The sequence below is a fragment of the Onychostoma macrolepis genome, chromosome 24, assembly GCF_012432095.1.
Source record: "Onychostoma macrolepis isolate SWU-2019 chromosome 24, ASM1243209v1, whole genome shotgun sequence".
Classification (NCBI taxonomy): Eukaryota; Metazoa; Chordata; class Actinopteri; order Cypriniformes; family Cyprinidae; genus Onychostoma; species Onychostoma macrolepis.
The window spans coordinates 18,988,006-19,008,927 of NC_081178.1; the positions used below are offsets into that span (position 1 = coordinate 18,988,006).

Consider the following 20,922-nt stretch of genomic DNA (forward strand, 5'->3'; position numbering starts at 1 on the left):
ACTCAACCTGCTGATCCCAGGTCAGCCTCTCATATCACCACTACATTAGGCTACTGCATTTAAAGCTTATGCAATCACTTCATCGTTAAAAGGCGTCATTCATGAGTGAGTTTGTTACAGAATTCTCTACTCCAGCTACTTCACAATGCAATATAATCATACCATCACTACATTACTGATGCTAAATAAAAAAAAGGAACATGCCATTTTAGTTATTTTCTTAATAGCATTACCAAACTGTACACATTTAGGGTAAACAAGGTTAATTGCATTTCTCAGGGCAGATATCAGTTTCTGTATTGCCCAGAAATAAGATTCATATAAGATTCAGTTTATGTAAGACATGCTGAGCCTGATAGCAGGGCCTTGATTTGAAAACTTTTTTTTTTACCTGTTTTTTTTTTTGTTTTTTTTTTTGGAATGACTGAAGCTAACAAACTAACTACAATCTTTTGTGTAATTAGGTTCAATTTAACTTATACCTATTGAGATACAGTACATCCTGTGTGACAACTGACCCTAGCTTCCTATATCCTCTATAAGGTCTAAAGAGAACAGAATACAGTCTGTGGTGATGATATCAAGGTAGAGTTCCAAAACCAACGTCAGTTATGTCTTGGGGGGAATGGCACATTGCAAGTATAATGAATGTCATGCAAACTAAGTTTTTACTTTGCATAATATTGTCAAACCACTGTGCACAGCTAAAAATAGAGACAGCTACATATTGGTCAAATGTAGGCCTGGCGATGTCATAATAAATAGGAGGCGAGTAAGTAAAATAGAATTATACCTGCAATTAATATATAAATAAACATTTTGATGACAATATTACCCACCTCTGGTCCCAAATGCAGCATTAGTCAAATGTAAAGGGTACTGAAACATGAGAACATGAAGCATTTAAGTTGGCAAGTACCTTCTTCAAACTAATGCAACTTTACTGCTAGTTAATGGCTTCAAATGCAAGCACATACACTGTGATGTTCTGAATGTTTGGAGGATGATTCTTATCACACCAGGATACACAGAAGTGAACCCTGGCTTGAACAATGGGAAAATATTTAAATGTAAAATATATGAAAATGAGATGCAAAATTCATCTTAAAGGGTTCCAAGGTCACGAATAGTGACCAATTAATGCAAATGATGGGTACTGACACTCAGTATGATTTAATACCCGTGTAGAATGAAAACTCTTTAACTTTAATAAAACTCTACCTTTAATAATGATAAAGAGCCTGAGTCTCCCCCTGGTGGACATTAGGCATGGCAAAATTTGCGATTAATGGATCTCCATCTTTATTACTGTGAATTAAACTCAGTTGTTGTTTTTACTATATCCATGGCGTAATTCTAGGTTTATGGGTGTTTTGTTTGAAAACGTGTATAAATAAACATAAGTATAAATGTAAATTATAATTATATAAGTAATTGCTCACAATTTTGTGGGTGGTCATGTTCTCTTGGAGGCAGTCTAGGGCTTTTTTTATTGGGTCTGGGTTAGCACTAAAGTAAAGTGCATATGTCTAACCTTTAGATCTCTGTCGCCTTACCTGGAATCTGCTGAAGCTATTCTTTCAGCTACCAAAGACTAATCTTCAAAAGTACCCTAGCTTTGGCTTCACAGAGGTGGGGGAGAAATTTGCAATATATAAAATGATTTAATTATTGTTTGACTATTTATTTTACATTGTTAGTGCTGAAAAACATTTACAAATTATCCATAAATACAAATAATTAATTGTTGGTAATAATGGTAATCTACAAAATAAAAATTCAATCTCAATCAGGTGTTTAACTGTATGATTATATAAGAAAATATGTTAAGTAGAACCGAGCACTTCTCACAATATTTAGTCAATGCTATTGAATTTACTGTGCAGTTAATGTATACCCTGAGGCCTGTATTATAAAGACAGAATATATTTCGCCATCTAGTGGTGTGCATCCTCATGTCGAACCCAAGGCACACTAAAACACGTTCATTGCATGTTGCATGTTGAAATATTAAACAGTACATACTAAGGTGACCACATTTCTGAAATGTAAAAACTGGGGACATTTGCTAGTTAAGTGGTCAAAATATCATTGAAATTATTTCAATTATAAATTTGTTATCAAAAAAACAGTGACAAAACACTTTGTATGTTTTTTTTTATTTTTTATTGTATAATAATAATAATAATATTAATATAAAATAAAACTTCTTATTTTATGGAAGACTGCGGTGTGGCCTGTTAACAAGGTGGCCTATAACTATAAATCATTTGAAAGGTCTAAGGTTTTATTATAAAGTATTATATTATGATTATTATAAAAAAAAATCTGTGACAGTAATTTTTGTCAAGTCAAGTCAAAATCACCTTTATTTATATAGCGCTTTTAACAATACAGATTGTGTCAAAGCAACTTTCCAATATCAAAATAGGAAAATAGTGTGTCAATAATGTAAAACGACAAGATTAAACACTCAATTTTCAGTTAAAGGCATTTCATTATTGAATTCAATGATGTCATCTTCCAGCTCAGTTCAGTTTAAATAGTATCTGTGCAATCAAGTCGACGATGTCGCTGGAAATTAAGTGTCCCCAACAAAGCAAGCCAGAGGCGACAGCGGCAAGAAACCAAAACTCCATTGGTGACAGAATGGAGAAAAAAAACCTTGGGAGAAACCAGGCTCAGTCAGGGGGGGCCAGTTCTCCTCTGACCAGACGAACCAGCAGTTCAGTTACATCTGCAGCAAAGTTAGATTGTGTAAAGGACTCATCTGGTTCCCGAGGTCTTGTCCCGATGGCCGTCTAGGTGACAAGGTCTTCACTGGGCATCTGTCTCTGGGGCTCATCTAGGTGTCCTGATCTCCGCTGACGTTCAGGGCTGTAGAGGTCATCTCTAGGTTGTAACCGTCCTGCTAAGAACCACCTAGTAGGGCAAGCTACAAAATAAATTTGAGGGAGGGACCCACTGGCCAAACTTTCACTTAAATGTAAAAAACAAACAACTTAAACATAAACCCCAAAACACGAATACAATTTTTTCCTTTTATATAGAAAGATCTTCAGACATATATTTACAAAAACAAATTCCAGTAAATATAGTAGTCACAAAAACATAAAGATTCACCCAAATGCAATACTGACACTGTTTGGTAATGAAGTTGAAAAAGAAAAACCTTAACCGACCATTGTTCTCTTGTCTGTAGAGTAATTCCCACGATTTGTAGCTTAGAGTCAATTGTACCCATTAAAGCAATGCAGATTAGTTGAAAAAAAATGCCCAGTGAATGAAGCGATGCAGTGAAACAGGTTTTCACATTAGTATCCAAACAACAAAGTGATGAAGCAAGACCTTGATACCACTGTCCTCCGGGTATAGAACTTTTAGCTTCCAGGTAAGACAACAGCATAGAACCACAAAAAATATGAAATTCAAGATGGTATATAAAGAGTCCTTCTATAAACAAGACATATAAACTAGCATTAGCATGCCAGTTACAAACCTAACAGTAGTCATAAAACATGAAAGACAAAATACAGCTTGCCCATGAAATAACCACATATAATACACACAATAATTGACATAATCCAGAGAAGAAGAAAAAAACACTTACTAGAATGAACTTGAAACCAAAGTTTCTCAATCTGGACTCTGAACAGTTTGGGTGAACCAAGGGAGAAAAACCATGCTTCCCCTTCACCAAACAATACTCAATTCTTCTCCCCTCATACTTGGCTATATACACGGGAGAATGCCACCTAGACACCACACCAAAAAAAAAAAAAAAAAAACAGTAACCAAACTCTGGGTGGTTATATACCTCCTCCCTCAGTGGAAAAGTTGACATACCCATGGCAGAGCTTAAAGGGATAGTTCACCCAAAAATTTAAATTCTGTCATCATTTACTCACCCTCAAGTAGTTCCAAACCTGTATGAATTTCTTTGTTCTGCAGAACACAAAGGAAGATATTTTGAAAAAAGTTTGTAACCAGGCTGTTTTGGGGCACCATTGACTTCCATAGTGGGGGGGATAACTATGGAAGTTAATGGTGCCCCAGAACTGCTCCGCTTCCCACATTCTTCAGAATATCTTCCTTTGTCTTCAGCAGAACAAAGACATTCATACAGGTTGGGAGCTACTTGAGGGTGAGTAAATGACAGAATTTTCATTTTTGCGTGAACTATCCCTTTAAGGTTTTGAACGTGCTACGCAGAGCCGGCCCAAGGCATAATAAGCGAACTAAGCGGCTTCTTAGGGCCCCCAAGAGTAGCCTACATGAAATTACATTTTATTTTATTTTAATTCGTGATATTATGTCAATGGACAGTGGTAATTATACTAAAGCGCAATATTAAATAATTAAATAATCTATACATATAGTTTTTTTTTATTTCCATAGCGACGTGACCACTGACCATGTTGATATGCGCTGGACGCTGCCGTGTGGATCTGCTGGATTAACATCACGTAAATTCACCTTTCACGTAAATTTCTCCCGAAATACATGAAAGTAAGTGGCCAGTTAGCTGGTAGAAAAACAGAGTAAACTTTATAGTAACCTACACAATGTGTATTTGATAGGAATAAAACACGTCGTCCATTAATTGAAAGGATTATTATTATTTCCGCTTTGCATAGAAATCAGTGTGTTGCCCGTTAAACAGACAGACAGTAATTAATTGAAGTGTATTTAAATGTCTGAAACCTAAAATAAACTTTATTCTGTTGAAAACACTGTTATGAAATATGAAAAGCACTGAGCGCGTCTTTCTCTGGCACAGGGCCAGCCAAAGCACAGCGAGTTAAAGGATTAAAATCGATCGCGTTTTGAGGGTGGAGGGGGGACAAATTCAACATGGGGGTGCATTTCTCTAAACCATCGTTAGCTAAATATGGTAGTTATTTCCGTTTGTGCAAGCAGGGTATTACGATCTATTAGGTGTGTTCGACTTCATGCGGCGCCATGAAAACGGACCGGCGGCTGACTTGAAGTGCATGCCGGTTAGAAAATTTGTCCGACTTGAACCGGCGCCGACGCCACGTCACTGTCACGTGTGGCATCAAAGTACCGCGAGAGCGTTTCGAGAGCAGCCGGCTGACTCAGCTCGCGCAGTTTCTCCAGAGCGACTGCAGGAGCGCTGATGACGACACAGCTGTTTCATGATTGGCCAAATTCACCACATGACAACAATGACGTGGTTTCTAACATCTTCAATTCCAATACAGCTCACAAATATTATTTTACTGGGACAATATCACAATCGTGTGAAAAAATGGAAGCTAAGCCAAACTTGGAACATTTTATAAAAAGAGATTAAACAAATGGTACTACATTAGATAAAATTAAGAACAAAAAAGCAAGAAAGACCTATGAAGCTCTTTGTTACTTTAAATTGTTGTAATTTTACCCCTGGCATGAATTCACTTTACATATTCTTATGAATGTTTATTTGTTTTTGTACTTGTTGTGAGTTGTATATGCTTGTACAAACCTTTGTATAATTTTTGCATAATAATAAAAAAAATACTGCCCACAAATCTGTTTTTAGAACAGTAAAAGCTTTTTTTTACTGTAGTCACAATGTTATAATGAGTCACATTTAATAATAAAAAACACTGATAAAGGCTTATTGGTATTTAAATAGTACATGTTTATGTTGAACTTTATTCTTGAACAGATGGCCCTGTATTAAGCAGTATATAAAAAGTGTTTCTGTTGCTCATGAAAACATTTCTAAAACATCCGTGCATTTGACAAATATAGCATGTACCTTTTTCTTCAACGCGGAAGTAAGCCTATGGGTGAGACTTCCGGTTCATTAGCCGCTATAGGTAAATAACGAGAAGAATAACAACATACAGTAAACGGTAAAACTGTTTGCACTACAAACCAGTGTGTTCATAATTAAGATAATACATTAAAATAATATGATAAGACACACTAATTTTCAATATAAAGCAGCAAAACGAACTGTTTTGTACAACTAAAAATAGCTGGACGCGGATGAGACCGGAAGCTAGACCCATAAAATTTACAAATGGCCGCGCCCATTTTTACGTCAAGAAAAAGGTGGATTCACTTCATCTGTGAGAAGAGTATGCAAACACCGCGAGAGCATCACTATCGGGAGCAGAAAGTGTCCGACTTTACGTCTCCGCTTTCAATTCCGCCCCCGACTGCAAGCGGCTATTCTCGCCTATAGGTCTGTGCGGCGCTGCATGAAGTCGAACACACCTATAATTACGTTTTGAAATCAAGCGCCCTCTAGCAATTACGACAGTCTCGTTTGTCTGGTGTGTCGTCATCAAATGACCTTTGACTGTCGTTACCATCGTTACTAATTAAAAAAGGAGTGACCCAACAATTCACCGTAAGTCGATGTCCAGGTATGTTTTTTAGGTTTGTTTCAGGTTTGTTTTTTAAGGTACCGTTCTGATTGTCTGCAATTAATGTGTAAGCAAGTGCAGTTTGACGTTTTCTTTACAAATCAGTTGTTAAATGCCCAGTGGCCACAACACTTTTACCATAGTTTTACTGTGGTATTTGTAATTAAAACACAGTAAACACAATACTTACCATGGTTTTACCACAGTAGCTTTGGATAAAATAGTCTGCTATGTAAATTTAACAATGTTTTTACTGCGCACTATTTGAAAAGCACAACACTAACCATGGTTTTACTATAATTACTGTTTATTGTGTACTCTTTGTAGTTAAAGCACAGTACACAACACTTAACATACTTTGAAAACTGTTTTTACTGTGTAATGTTACTATTAAAGCACAGTAACACAACATTTACCATGTTTTTACCACAGTAACGTAGTTTTAATGTGGTATTTGTAGTTAAAAACACGGTATCCACAACACTTACCTTGTTTTACCACAGTAACTGTGTTTTTACTGTGTACTATTTGTAGTTAAAGCACATAACACAATATTTACCATGTTTTTACCACAGTAACGTAGTTTTAATGTGGTATTTGTAGTTAAAAACACAGTATCCACAACATTTACCATGTTTTTACCACAGTAACGTAGTTTTAATGTGGTATTTGTAGTTAATCACATAACTTGCCATGCCTTTAATACTTTTATGTAAAAAAAAATGTAATTCAAAATTTTTTGTCTTGCAGTTTCTTCAGATCTCCATGTCCTACAACAACCTTTAGTGTCCAACAGCTGTTTATCAACAGCTCTCTCTCTCTCTATCTCTCTCTCTCTCTCTGTCAGCTTTTCCTTGCCTATTTTTCTGAACTGTTATTCATAATTAATTTACACATTTTTGCTCTCTTTCTTCCTTTCTCTTTTTCATCATGGCGCATTTTCAAAGCTCAGAATCGAATTTTGATCGGTTATGTCAAAAAGCTGCTGATATTAACAGGTAACTTGTACTCGAAGCTCCCAGTGCTGAACTTGAAGAAGCTGCCAGGGAGGCTAAAGTCCTTCAGAGGTTCAACATTTTCTGTTTTCTTTGTTTCAGCTAAAAAGGAAGACCAAAGGAAGGCCTGTCGAACTCTTGTCTTGTTTGTGGAGAGGGATGAATTTGGCCATCTTGTGTGTTTACGGAGAAGACCAAAAGCTGCAAAGACAAACATTTCCAATGGTACGTATGTGTTTGTCTTAACCCTTTGACTGAACTTTACGGCAGTTACATTTTGCACAGCATTTTGATGTTTCTTAAACTTTGGTTTACATATCCCACGGCCCCATCAGGAAGAGCCCTGAACAAAGTCTTACACTGTCCGTGTTGAATTTTATTGAACACATCTGTCTAAGCAAGAGTCTGGAAATGCTAGTTTAACTTGTCACGTGACAAATCAGATCACTATATATACTATAATGAGAACTACTGTATTTTAGCATCCACACCAACAAATGGTAAACTTCAGTTTATTATTATACACGCTTCAGTTAAGTTGTTGTCTGCCACTTTAAATGCTCAAGCTCTTTAAAGTCAGGTGAATTCTGATTGGCTGTTTTTATTGTTCATCAGCTGGAAAATTAATTCCAATTATATTGTTCCTCTGTCTTTTTAAATGTTAAAAAAATGAAAATTGATTCTGATGATATTGTTACTCTGTCATTAAATGTTAAATAGCTGCGGTATAGACTCATGTTTAAAATAATTCATATTAATATAGCTTGATACAGCTTTTTCTAAAAAAAAACGTTTTCCTCTCATTTCGTTAAACTTAAACGCACAATTCTGCCTTTCTTTGCCTATTTCTCTTCATCTTAGTCCTTTACTCCCTCCCTCACTCACTCACTCACTCACACATTCTTTTTGCTCTGTTGTAAGGTAGAAACAGAGAGTTTGCATGATGGCCTTTTTCAGTTTTGTCAACTGAACAGCTACTAATGAGGGTCAGCAAGTTCTTCTCATGATGAGCCCTCGCCAGGTAAGGTTTGTAGAAAATTATAATCAATATTTATTCATCAAATCCTCTCACCAAAAGATTCAGGTCAATGAACTTAAATATATCCGTCTTAATTTATATGTTTAACCAACAGCAGTAATTAAACATGGGGTCAATAGATATTTTCTTGTTTTACAGCCAAAATGGAAGACCAAAAACACAAAGAAAATCAATCACAGCAAGCCAGTTAAACCAGTCCTGTTGGGAATGAACATGGTCTTCTTGTGCCCAAACAGAGAAGACGGAGAACTGAAAATTTGCACATTTCCATTGGTATGTATGTATTCAAGAAATACAGTTAAATGTAGTACAGCATTTGATGTTGATCTCTCAAAGGACTCTTCAAGTCAGCAGTTATCATTTTTCACATACACATCTTTTTTTTATAGCTCCTAGAATGAGCAAATCAGCTGTGCATCATCTCTGGAATTTGGGAAGGAAATTACAGAATATGGTGAGTACTGACACCTGTATTCACCAACACTATTTCTCTGGAGTTATCATTGACTTATTGTTTTGTCTGTTTGTTGAAGGAGGATGAAGCCAGTTGATGAAGATATCAATTCAGTGGCCACCAAGTGCTGCATTGCTGCCTGAACCCATCAGGTATCTGCTGTGAAGACTGCATTCCTGAACAGATCTACTGCGACAGCTCAGATGTTACGGCCCATAAAAGAAACTTCACAACTGAACAACTGCAAGATAGTGGTGGAGAGATTTTTTTTTTTAGCCCATACTTCCAACAACATTCAACAGGAATCAATGGAAAGTCCAGTGCAACAATTATAAATAATATTATATATTGTTTATTGATTTACAGCACCCTAAATGATTTTGTTCCTCCAGGACATCTACACCAGGTGGTTTGTGAAGAAAGCACGGAGGACCATCAGACTCCAGCCACCCCAACCATGGACTGCTTTCACCATTACCATCAGCAGTACCCGCACCAGCAGATTGCGAGACAAGTTCTTTCCACAAGCAATCAGACTGAACTGAACTCGTACCAGTAACACCACACACACCCCACCAACCTCTTATGTACTGCAGTCCATCACTTACACTGACTGGACTCTGACTCACTATTATTCTGCACCCTGACATTCTGTTTGCACTAATTCATACCGTACTGCACTGCAAAGGTATATGTGTACAGTGATTATTTTGTTTATTATTATTTTCATTTCGTGCTCTGTATAGTATAATATTTACCATATATTGTTCTCTACATGTATGTGTATATATTAGTGGTGGGCCGTTATCGGCGTTAACGTGCTGCGTTAACGTGAGACTCTTATCGGGCGACAAAAAAAATATCTCCGTTAATCTATTCTCAAAGTTGGGTTGGGAGCTGGGTCTATACTACGCAAGCTATGATGACTTTCACCTGATATTTTAGCGCGGATGTATACCTAGCCGAATTGCACTGTAGGGGGCTAGAACGAGTCTTCGAACCTGTGTGTATGCGTGCTAACATGGATGCAGCTATGAAGCCGCTGGGTTTGCTTCAGGGAAAATTTATTTTAAGAAGCTTCCCAATGGAAATCTCAGTGTTTCCCCTACCATTATTTTAGGGGGGCGGCCCGCCCCCCTTGAAGGTCAAGTTGATTTTATTTAATTTTATTTTCTCTATAGCGCCAGACCACAAAAGAAGTCATTCAATGTTACCTTCCCTATAGAACAGGTGTATACCTTGTTCTTTTATTAAACAAACTAAATAGCCTTATGTTATTTATCTTATTTACACGACGGCGTGTCATTTCTGTCTCTACTTTACATGGTAGCGCTCTCTGTATCGCGCGCACAGCGGAGTTCCGCCCCGGTTCGCGCACACACATACACACACACAAACAAACGTAAGCGCACACACTCCCACTCCTATTTGTAAATATTAAGCCGCAAAACGTCTATTTAAATATGACTTCTGCGTGTCTCTGTGTTAATGTATGGCGCAGACGCGCGGGTTTGTTTACTCATACAGAAGCGCGCGTGACTCTTGCGGTGATATTAACGTCTGTCCTCTCACTAAATGAGGACATAAATACATGAACAACATCTCCAGAACTGCTCTGAGAGTTACTTCATGAGCATTCGAGCGTTTCATTTGAGAAAAACTATCCTCATATCATATACACAGAAATGTAAAGGTATTCAAGGCAACCCGTCAAAATAAAAGTTCGGTTTCACTTGAAGACATTGGGCAGAACGTAATAGACTACTACTACTAAAACTATTAAAACCTTATCTTTAAGGAATAATCATACAATGTCTTCAATGTTATTATCAATATTAAATCCCCTTTATTTTTATGTCGGGAAAAAACGCAAAAGCCTTTAGGTAGGCTACCTTATGTAATTTTAAATTACATAATTTAATTTAATTAATTAGCCTATTAATTACCACGACACCACGAATTACCACCATATTATGTTTGCTTCTTGATGAATGCTAGTTGTTTACTACTAGTAGTGAACTTATTCTGATCTACTTGACAGAATTCAAATGAGCCATTTTAATCTAGATTAATTCCAAGATTACAGTGAGATTAATCTAGATTAAAAAAATTAATCTATGCCCACCACTAGTGTGTATATATATATATATATATATATAGCTTTAACTACATATGTTGAATATATATTCTATATGTGTCATTCATAATGTTATGCTGCAGTTTGCACAAAAGACTTTCACCACCTGTACGTGTTCATGGTATTGTGACAATAAAGTGATTTGTTTTGAATTGGTCACATTTCTTTTGTTCATCAGTTGTACTGTACAGTACTGTTGTACTGCAAATTGTTCATGACATTGAAGAAGAAGATTATGATAGGGACATGGACAAGCAAGCAAGAGGAAGAAAACCAGGAGAGATCTGATGAGAAGGAAACTGAATGTGATTCTATGATGCTCAAGACATTTCACCATGCATGCATTTGGGTGGCTTCATCTGATTATCTGATTAATATAATATGGTTTTAAATAACTATTTTTTATTTCTCTTGAATATGATTTGTCTTTATATGCTACTTTAGCTGTTTTTATGCTGTATCCTCCAGTAAAGTATTGCACATGGTGTTGGATAATAAAGTATGGTGAATATTCTGTATTAAGGATGGTGTTTGGTACATACACATTTAATTTTGTAAATAATACATATAATTATCATGATTGTTTTAATTAAGACATTATCATTAGGTCATATTAATGACTCTGTTACATTAGGGGAAGGCTGAAAGATGCATTAGAAGAGAATGCATGGACTAAATTGCTACAAGCACTTCATGCATACCTGAGCATGATTTGCCAAGGAAAGATCAACATGAATATTATAATGAAGATGAGCATGAACATTACTGATGTCCAACACTTGAGTAGGACAAAGATGCAATTTTTTTGACAAGAGTTTTACAAATTCAAGGTCTTTTATGCTATGATTCTTGGCAATGCACGAATTGTATGACTTTGCACATAAACTACACACTAGGTGCGTTTACATGTACACTTTTTTGTCATTCCGATTAAAATCATTCCGATTGAAAGATTCGATGAACTGTTTACATGAGACGTTATCTAATCCGATATGGTGTTTACATGTGCCAGTGCTTTCGATTTTAGGATATGCTAATAGCCTACAGTGACAATATTAATTATTAAATTATTATTAAAGTTAATATTTTTAATATCTGTTTGCACTTGCTTAGAATAAACGGTTAATATTTGAATCCCTTGCGTTCATTCGAGCGCTCAGTCATATGACCAGAACGCGATCATATAAATCATATGTCCCTCTATAATGCAGCTGAGATTAATTGTAGGCCTACTCTGATAATACAAAGTTGTACTGTACTTAAATGGAACAAATACACGATTTCTTACCAAGAGTTGCTGAACAATGAATCAAAGGAGCATTGCTTTATCACAATCGTGTTTCGTACAACATTCATGGCGTGAGCACGTATAAATTCAAGCAGATCGGAAATTATGAATCTGTCATCTATACAAATACAAATGACAAAGGCAACTTTTGGTCAAGTTGTTTATTTTCATTGAGCTACTTTCACTATCATCACTGTGTTGTTTCTAAGCTGAAAAGCAGAAAATTGCACTTCATTTCAGATCTGTTTTTCACTCCGGACATGAGAGCAGATAGTCTGTCACACAGCAAGCGTTCTCCTTTCTAATGTGTTTTTAACTGTATAATGGAAATTTTAACTTTATACCTCCACTATTACCCAGTCTCTACTGTAGTGTCGGTGTCCCCAAATCACAGAATGTACCGTTGCCGACATCATCACGTTCACGTTCTGACGACCCGACCTCTGGACGTGATGACGTAGACGCAAAGTAATCGGTTTAAAGTGTTTACATGGCAGGATTTTAATTTTGTTCGGTTTATAGAAAGGTTTATCCCACCCCTCTCAAACCGATTACAATTTCATTCGGTTTGGGCATTTTTATTCCGATTGAGGTGTTTATATGGAGCATTTTCATTCGGATTGGACTTTTAAACCGATTACAATGCTCCATGTAAACGCACCTACTGTCTGTACCTTGTCTTACTGAATGACACATTGGCGTAATACTGTAATAGTACAATGAAGTGTCACAATATGTATTGGTTGTTTAATTTGGTGTCTCTGTTTACTGTCAGCTCTGTATTCTTGTTCTTGATCTAATTAAATAAATGGAGCCCGTTCCAAATGGCGATTTTTGGGGTCCATTCTTATTCTAACTATGACTTACATAATGGCAAGTTGTTGAAAAGACAATCTAAAATAAATTTTCAGACACAAATATAACTCAGCACAGTTTGTTGTCCATGATGAGAATAGATCTGTGTATGTTTTGCAGCCCTTCAATCCCCAGGGGCCCAGCAGAGACCCCTGGAAGAGCAGAAAAATTTAACATTTCAAATGGCTGTAAATCAAAGTCTGATTATAGTATCAAACAGAAAATTGGCAAGACAACTACTTGTGCTATGTTTACTAAATAATGTTGGACACAGTTTTCAAACATATATGGAAAGGTCGTATAAAGGTGTTTAAAAAAGTGCTTTTAGTAAAATACCAAAATTCAGCCTGTCTCTTAAATATGTCATAGATGTTTGCACAGTGAACATGTTTAGATATCCCTTTGTTCAAAAGAGATTGTATTTTTCCCCATTTCATTATTAAACATTTTAAACTACATTACCCATAAGCCTATGCCATTCTATCCATTGAACTCAAAAAAACGTATTTGTAGTTCAATGAAGTTATGCTTAGGGTTAGGGTTAGCGTTAGGATCTCGGTAAAGAGGTGATTTCTCACGAAATAGCAACACTTAATTGTTAACTGAAGGTATTACTGACACATTAATAACAGCAAAACGTACTTTGCAACATTAAGCGTTTTTTAATTTGGGTTAAAAGATAGTCCAATCACAGTGAGTTCTGCGAGTGCCAAGAGAAGTTCAAAGCCAATGGCAACCCAGTTGAGCAGAGGCGTCACACTTACTTGTCCATATATGGTCATCTACGACAGGATCTTCCGGGTTCTTGTGGTAAATGGATCGATAATAAGATAAAGATTTATTTGTCTCCACTCAGTATAAAACTGCAACAACAGATTGCATCGTGTGGTTAACCTAATTCAACAATAGATTTGTTGATTACAGTGATTTTTTATTAATATATATTTTTTTTTAAACAAGGGTGTAATGGTTTCCATTGTATACATTGTTTACACTAACATTAATTAATATACAATATTTAAACTCAAAGGTCTGCATATACTTTCATTTGCTTACAAAAAAACTACAACTCTCATAATTATTCAAACAATTTTGCTTCTGTAACATTTACAGTGCATTTATAGTGTATTAAAGGTACAATTAATCACTTCTGTATTTCCCGGAAATGGACCCTACAATCTTGCCAATCTTAGATGTGCCAGTTGAACAATAGGAATAATAATAAAAATATGAATCACACACTTTTGTAGTCATTTCCCAGTGTTTATTGATATGTCAAACGTTTCCAAGACAAACATAGTGCCCAGAACAGCATTCTCTCTCTAGTTTGTGTCACTATGAAAAAACAAAAATGAAAAAAAAAATAAAGTAGTTGATTATGAAAATGTATCTGCAAAGATGTAATCAATTATAGTTAAATATAACAACTTAAATCAATGACTGATTGATAAAGTAATTAATGGGTACATGGAAACAAACATGTAACTAAAAAGTATGCAATAGAAGACCCCTTTAAAAAAAAAAAACTGTCTAACATTCAAAAAGAAAAAGAGAGTTTGTTTACAAAACGTTATAAGATGCCAAATAATATTTTACAAATTGGAAGTTTTGAGCCTCCAATTGAAAAGACATTATTTTTTCCCTTTAATGAACAAATAGGCTAAAATATATATATCCTGTAATCATTGTTTCCTTCTATTATGACTATATGCAAGACAAATTAAAATGGTTGATAACAATTATAATTGTATAATTATAAAAGTCATAGTGATAGCGACAGAAGTGCTCACAGTAGAGATGGGAGTGTTGACTGTAGAGGAAAAATTAATACACGTAGACATGCTAAGACTGGAAGTTGGTAGTAAAGGACTGAGAGCAGATGTGAGAGCAGAGAGAGAGACAGAGATGTGGAAGCTTTTGAAAGGGCTGATATTGTGGAGAGCTGTTGGAGTAGTATGTGAGAAATCCTGCAACACAGAAAGAAAGAGAATTTATCACATGAACAATTAAAATATTGAAAACAACAAATGGCAGACAACAACACAACTATAGAGTGTGCTTATAATAAATAGAATGTTATTGTCTGTTGGTGTGGATGCTAAATGGTTCTCATTATAGTTATTGTTCTTGGTGTGAACAGCTTTAAGTGGTCCGATTTGGCCAAATTAATTGAAGATCGGATTTGTCACGTGACAAGTTAAACTAGCATTTCCAGACTCTTGCTTAGACAGATGTGTTCAATAAAAATCAACATGGACAGAAAGGCAGACTGTGAGATGTGGACAGATATCATGTACTGTTGGAACAGGAAGAGACTGCACCAATTTGTAAAGATTAATAAAGAATACAATTGACAATATAAACTTTATGATACAAACACTCTGACTACTTACAATGGGCACAATCTGCACGAGAGTTGAAGTAAAGGCCAATGACAGCAGTATAGGAGTAAAAGTCCTATAACTTTGTAGGAATATACAGTATATCATATAAATTTGCTGAAATTCTATGGATTATTACTACTTCGGTGTATAACACTTTGTTGAGGGCTCTTCCTGATGGGGCCGTGGGATATGTAAACCAAAATTTAAGAAACATCAAATGCTGTGCAAAATGTAACTGCCGTAAATTTCAGTCAAAGGGTTAAGACCAACACAGACCTACCATTGGAAATGTTTGCCTTTGCAGCTTTTGGTCTTCTCCATAAACACACAAGATGGCCAAATGCATCCCTCTCCACAAACAAGACAAGAGTTCGACAGGCCTTCCTTTGGTCTTCCTTTTTAGCTGAAACAAAGAAAACAGAAAATGTTGAACCTTTGAAGGACTTTAGCCTCCCTGGCAGCTTCTTCAAGTTCAGCACTGGGAGATTCGAGTACAAGTTACCTGTTAATATTAGCAGCTTTTTGACATAACCGATCAAAATTCGATTCTGAGCTTTGAAAATGCGCCATGATGAAAAAGAGAAAGGAAGAAAGAGAGCAAAAATGTGTAAATTAATTATGAATAACAGTTGTGACGCGTGTCCCGGGACCTCATCAGCGTCGCCCTGGAAACGGAGGAGATTCACCTGCACCTCATCAACGCGGGCTGGCCGGTCACACCTGAACCTCGTCACCCGACACCTATATAAGACGCCTAGATGCACAGACTGGTGAGAAATGACTCCAGTGGCATCGTTGCTAACTTTCCTCTTCTTCTCCCGCCAGAGAGCAGCGTATAACCGGCCAGCCCGAAGCACCCGACGCACACGCACACGGACACTGAGCCACCACACACTTGGAGCACGGAAAGACACCGATCCTGGAGCACGAAGACACGTCACCTGAGCACTACGGCACGACGGTTTTCACAATAAACGCACCCTTCGGGGCCTTTATTGATCTCCCCTTGTCGTGTGATTCTTCCACCCGTTACACAGTTCAGAGAAATGGGCAAGGAAAAGCTGACACAGAGAGAGAGAGAGAGAGATCTGTTGATAAACAGCTGTTGGACACTAAAGGTTGTTGTAGGAGATGGAGATGTATGTGATCTGAAGAAACTGCAAGACAAAAAATTTTGAATTACATTTTTTTTACGTAAAAGTATTAAAGGCATGGCAAGTTATGTGATTAACTACAAATACCACATTAAAACTACGTTACTGTGGTAAAAACATGGTAAATGTTGTGGATACTGTGTTTTTAACTACAAATATCACATTAAAACTACGTTACTGTGGTAAAAACATGGTAAATATTGTGTTATGTGCTTTAACTACAAAAAGTACACAGTAAAAACACACTTACTGTGGTGAAACAAGGTAAGTGTTGTGGATACCGTGTTTTAACTACAAATACCACATTAAAACTACGTAACTATGGTAAAAACATGGTAAATGTGTGGACTTTTACATGATCACTTTCCAACCACAGGCTAATTTCAAACAAATATCACAATGAAAACTAACTTTATGCTGGCAGGGTCCACTTTAGTGATCTGAACGTCAAACATGTTGAAATAATGGGACAAACAGTGTACAGTATCGATTTTAAACACGACATAATTTCATTCATAAATACGGGACGATCGACTAATGTTACTTTACGAGACGGGTGGAAACTCTACCTGTACGTGTCTTGAAGTTATTTAAAATCCATATCTTTTTAGCAATAAAACACTTCGAATAGCCGGGAGAGTTTAAAACGCAAATAGCAAGCATTTTAAAAGAAACCCACAATGCATTTAGGTGAAAGTATCTGTAGCATCTCCTGTTGCCTGTAGGGGCGCTAATCTAGGGAACGCTCGTATGGTTCGTATTTGAGGATATTACATATTAGTGACAAACGACCTTTACGGTCGTATGAGTTGGAGGACTTGTTGCATTTTGCACCTTTATAGATTATGTTAGTTGGTCTATAATGGGCGATGGGCAAAGTAGCCTAATAGTAATATTAAATTTGCATAAACTTTGCTTTTTACTTAAGTACCAGATGTCATACCATAAAATGAGTGTCATACCATAAACATATAATACAACTGACTTTGTATTTTATGTGGATTTAATAAAAACATTGTAAATCACTAATTAGCCCATAACACTTTCATTGTACAAAAAGAGCAAAGAACATTTACATTATCAAAGAACATTTTCACTTCAGTCCAGCGGGTTCAAGCGCACGTCCTGATATTGCCAAGTGCGACGTGTTCCTGGGTCAACATATTTTGTTGACCCTGGAACAACATTTTAATCCAAAAATATAATCTTAACCATATTCCTACACCTAAACCTAACCTTAACCATGAGTAATCCCTAAAATCAGAGGAACTGATAGATGAATTACACTGATGTACAGGCACCAAACACTGATTGTAATCCTAAACTTCACAAAAATTATAAACTGGTTCTTGAAATCTGATTGGTTAATCACAATGTTGTTCCAGGGTCAACAAAGATGTTGACCCAGGAACACGTCGCACTTGGCAATATCAGGACGTGCGGTTCAAGCACTCTCAAAAAGTAGCACAAATCGATAGCGAAAAATGCTACCTATCAGATTATGCTACCAGCATCTTATTCATGTAGTTTGAGGCTTTTTTAAATGTCCATACCTGCCCCTACCCGTTCACACCTACCCTTACCCTAAACTTATTGGTAGCACAATCTGATAGGTAGCATGTTTTGTCGGTACACCGGCAGCGGATCGGTTACTCCGTGATATAGCGGAATATATCGCAGAAGTTAACACACATAGACAGCATGAACAACAAGGTAAGTAAAACTTTAAAAAGCTTTGCATCTTACAATATAAGACTGTTTAGACATTATTTAACAGAATGTCTTTGAATATACATTAAATGATTCAAAATCTATCTACCGGTATCTGTAGTTATATATTGTTTTGTGTAAGCTAAGTAGTCATGGATAATCAATAGCCTTGATTAGTTTTTTTGTAGTAAAACTTGTAGCAAAGATCACTGATCCACTTAGTGGACATACATGGTTATTACATTAGCTGTTCTGACAAGAGCATTAAACATTTTATTCCCTTAATATTGTTTCTACATAAACCACCCTTTGTGACTTATAAAACTTGACAGGGTTACAGTTATTTATCATTGTTATTATTGTTGCAGCCAGTTCCAGTTATCAGGCTCCACTTACCTGTAGTGGAGGTAGAGGAGTGCCCCATTACAGCGTCACTAGAGAGCAACTTTCTTTTCTGAAGTCATGTGGTTTTTCTCTTCCTTCGATAGCAGAGATTCTGCAAGTGTCTTTGGCTACAGTGAAACGACGCATGAAGTAAGTTGCATCAAGATGTAGGCTAATTTCATTTTAAACTATTTGATGTGCATGAAATGAACATTGTATTTACATTTATGTATTTGCATTCAACTTATGCATTTTTTTTTTTTCAATTCATGCATTCCCTGGGTATCAAACCCATGACCTTTACGTTGCTATAGCGCCATGCTCTAGTATTTGAGCTAGGAGAGCAATGATCAACATTATCTTGATGATAAACAATAGTTATGTTTGTATTTTAATTTGTTTCAGGAGGTTCAATTTGAATCACTCTGTGACATATTCTGATGTAACTGATGATGCCCTTGATGACATGATCAAAGATATTGTGGCTGGGAATGATCAGCTTGGATCTGAGGCTGTCAGGGCACAGTTACGGGCAGGTGGAGTACGGGTGCAGAGAGACAGAGTGAGAAAGAGTTTAATTCGAACCAACCCCAGGGCAGCTGCACTAAGGGCAATGGCACAAAGAAGACCACAGAGGCGATTGTACAGCGTTGCTGGACCAAACTCCCTTTGGCACCTTGATGGCAACCACAAATTGATAAGGTAGATATACACGTTACATGACTATGCTTTTCTGTTTTATACATGTAACATTTAATAAAGTATATATTATAAAAAAGTATTCATGAACTTCCCATTATTAAAATATTTGTTATAGGAAGATGCACTGTAATGTATTTTCTTTTTGTTCTTAATGTCTTATATTATAACAGCGTTTCTCTGTTATGTTTTAGATGGAGAATTGTCATTCATGGTGGTATAGATGGCTACAGTCGTCTCATAGTCTTTCTCCGTGCTTCAAACAACAACCGCAGCAGCACTGTAATGAATTGCTTTTTGAATGCTGTGGCCAGGTATGGAGTGCCATCTAGGGTCAGAACAGATCATGGAGGAGAAAACAATGATGTCTGTGTGATGATGAACATTTTCAGGGGCTCAGAGAGAGGCAGTGCTATCAGAGGCAGGAGCACTCATAACCAGCGTATTGAGAGGCTCTGGGGTGACGTGGCGGGGATTGACTAATGTTTATTATAATCTCTTCCACTTCCTGGAGAGTGAAGGTATAGTGGACATAGACAATGAAATGCATCTCTGGGCTCTTCATTATGTCTACTTGCCAAGGATCAACAGGGACTTGACTGCCTTCATCCGACAATGGAACAACCATGGGCTGAGAACTGAAAGACATCAGACCCCAATGCAGATTTTTGTCCGAGGCTGCCTGGAACAACAAGGACAAAGAACCACAGCAATGCAAGAAATCTTTGGCAGAGGAGCTGGGCCAGCAGCTGAAACTGTTGTTCAAGGACCATCTGAACAAGGAGAAACAACATCAAGAATGCAGGGGGAAGCAATGGTTGACTGGCCAGACAGAGTACCAGTACCACAGAATCACTACACTTTGGACAATGCAACCTTGGAACAACTTGTTGCACAATTTAATCCACTTGGTGGTGCACAAGCAGAACTTGGATTAGACATCCTTTGCAATGTTTTGTCTTTTTTGACATCTTTGAATTAATCATAAGAAAGGACGAGTTCACCCCAAAATAGAACTTATGGCTGCATGTTATGGTTGACTTTCATTAAATGAACAAAACAGAGCTAACCTTTCAAGTTTGTTTAGACTATGTTCCATTATACATTATCACTTTCATGTTTTTATTTCTTGACACCAAAAGAACTGTGTCCATTTTTTGGTGAAATTTGGTCACCTTTTTACATTTGTATGGACCCAAATAAGCATTTTTATTATTTTTTTTGTGACGTGACATACGGCCAAGCTTGCGGCTATGACTTTAATAGTCATTATTTTAATATGTAAATATGTTAAGACATTGTAGTAGTCATTTTAATTTAAGGTAATGTGCGTCAATGTTGAGGTCTTCTGGAATGCTGGTGAAATAAAAGTGCCCAGTTCCCACACCAAAATTGTTTTTTGATTTATTCATTGGCAAATACATTTAGATCTTGCCC

General features: G+C 36.6%; 1 long non-coding RNA gene across 13 annotated transcripts; it reads left to right on the forward strand.

The window, feature by feature from the left end:
- The first annotated feature begins 4,180 nt into the window (after nucleotides 1-4,180).
- On the forward strand, nucleotides 4,181-11,403 carry LOC131532882 (uncharacterized). 13 transcript variants are annotated; one of them, XR_009268980.1, is made up of 7 exons: nucleotides 4,181-4,509; nucleotides 7,137-7,384; nucleotides 7,484-7,606; nucleotides 8,303-8,402; nucleotides 8,559-8,693; nucleotides 8,810-8,874; nucleotides 8,954-11,400. It is a non-coding gene; the product is annotated as an uncharacterized LOC131532882 (long non-coding RNA). The 13 variants fall into 13 exon arrangements; XR_009268983.1 differs by lacking the exon at nucleotides 4,181-4,509 and adding an exon at nucleotides 5,481-6,386 and having other exon boundaries at nucleotides 8,303-8,407; nucleotides 8,954-11,403; XR_009268988.1 differs by lacking the exon at nucleotides 4,181-4,509 and adding an exon at nucleotides 5,481-6,386 and having other exon boundaries at nucleotides 8,307-8,407; nucleotides 8,954-11,403.
- Nucleotides 11,404-20,922: the final 9,519 nt, after the last annotated feature.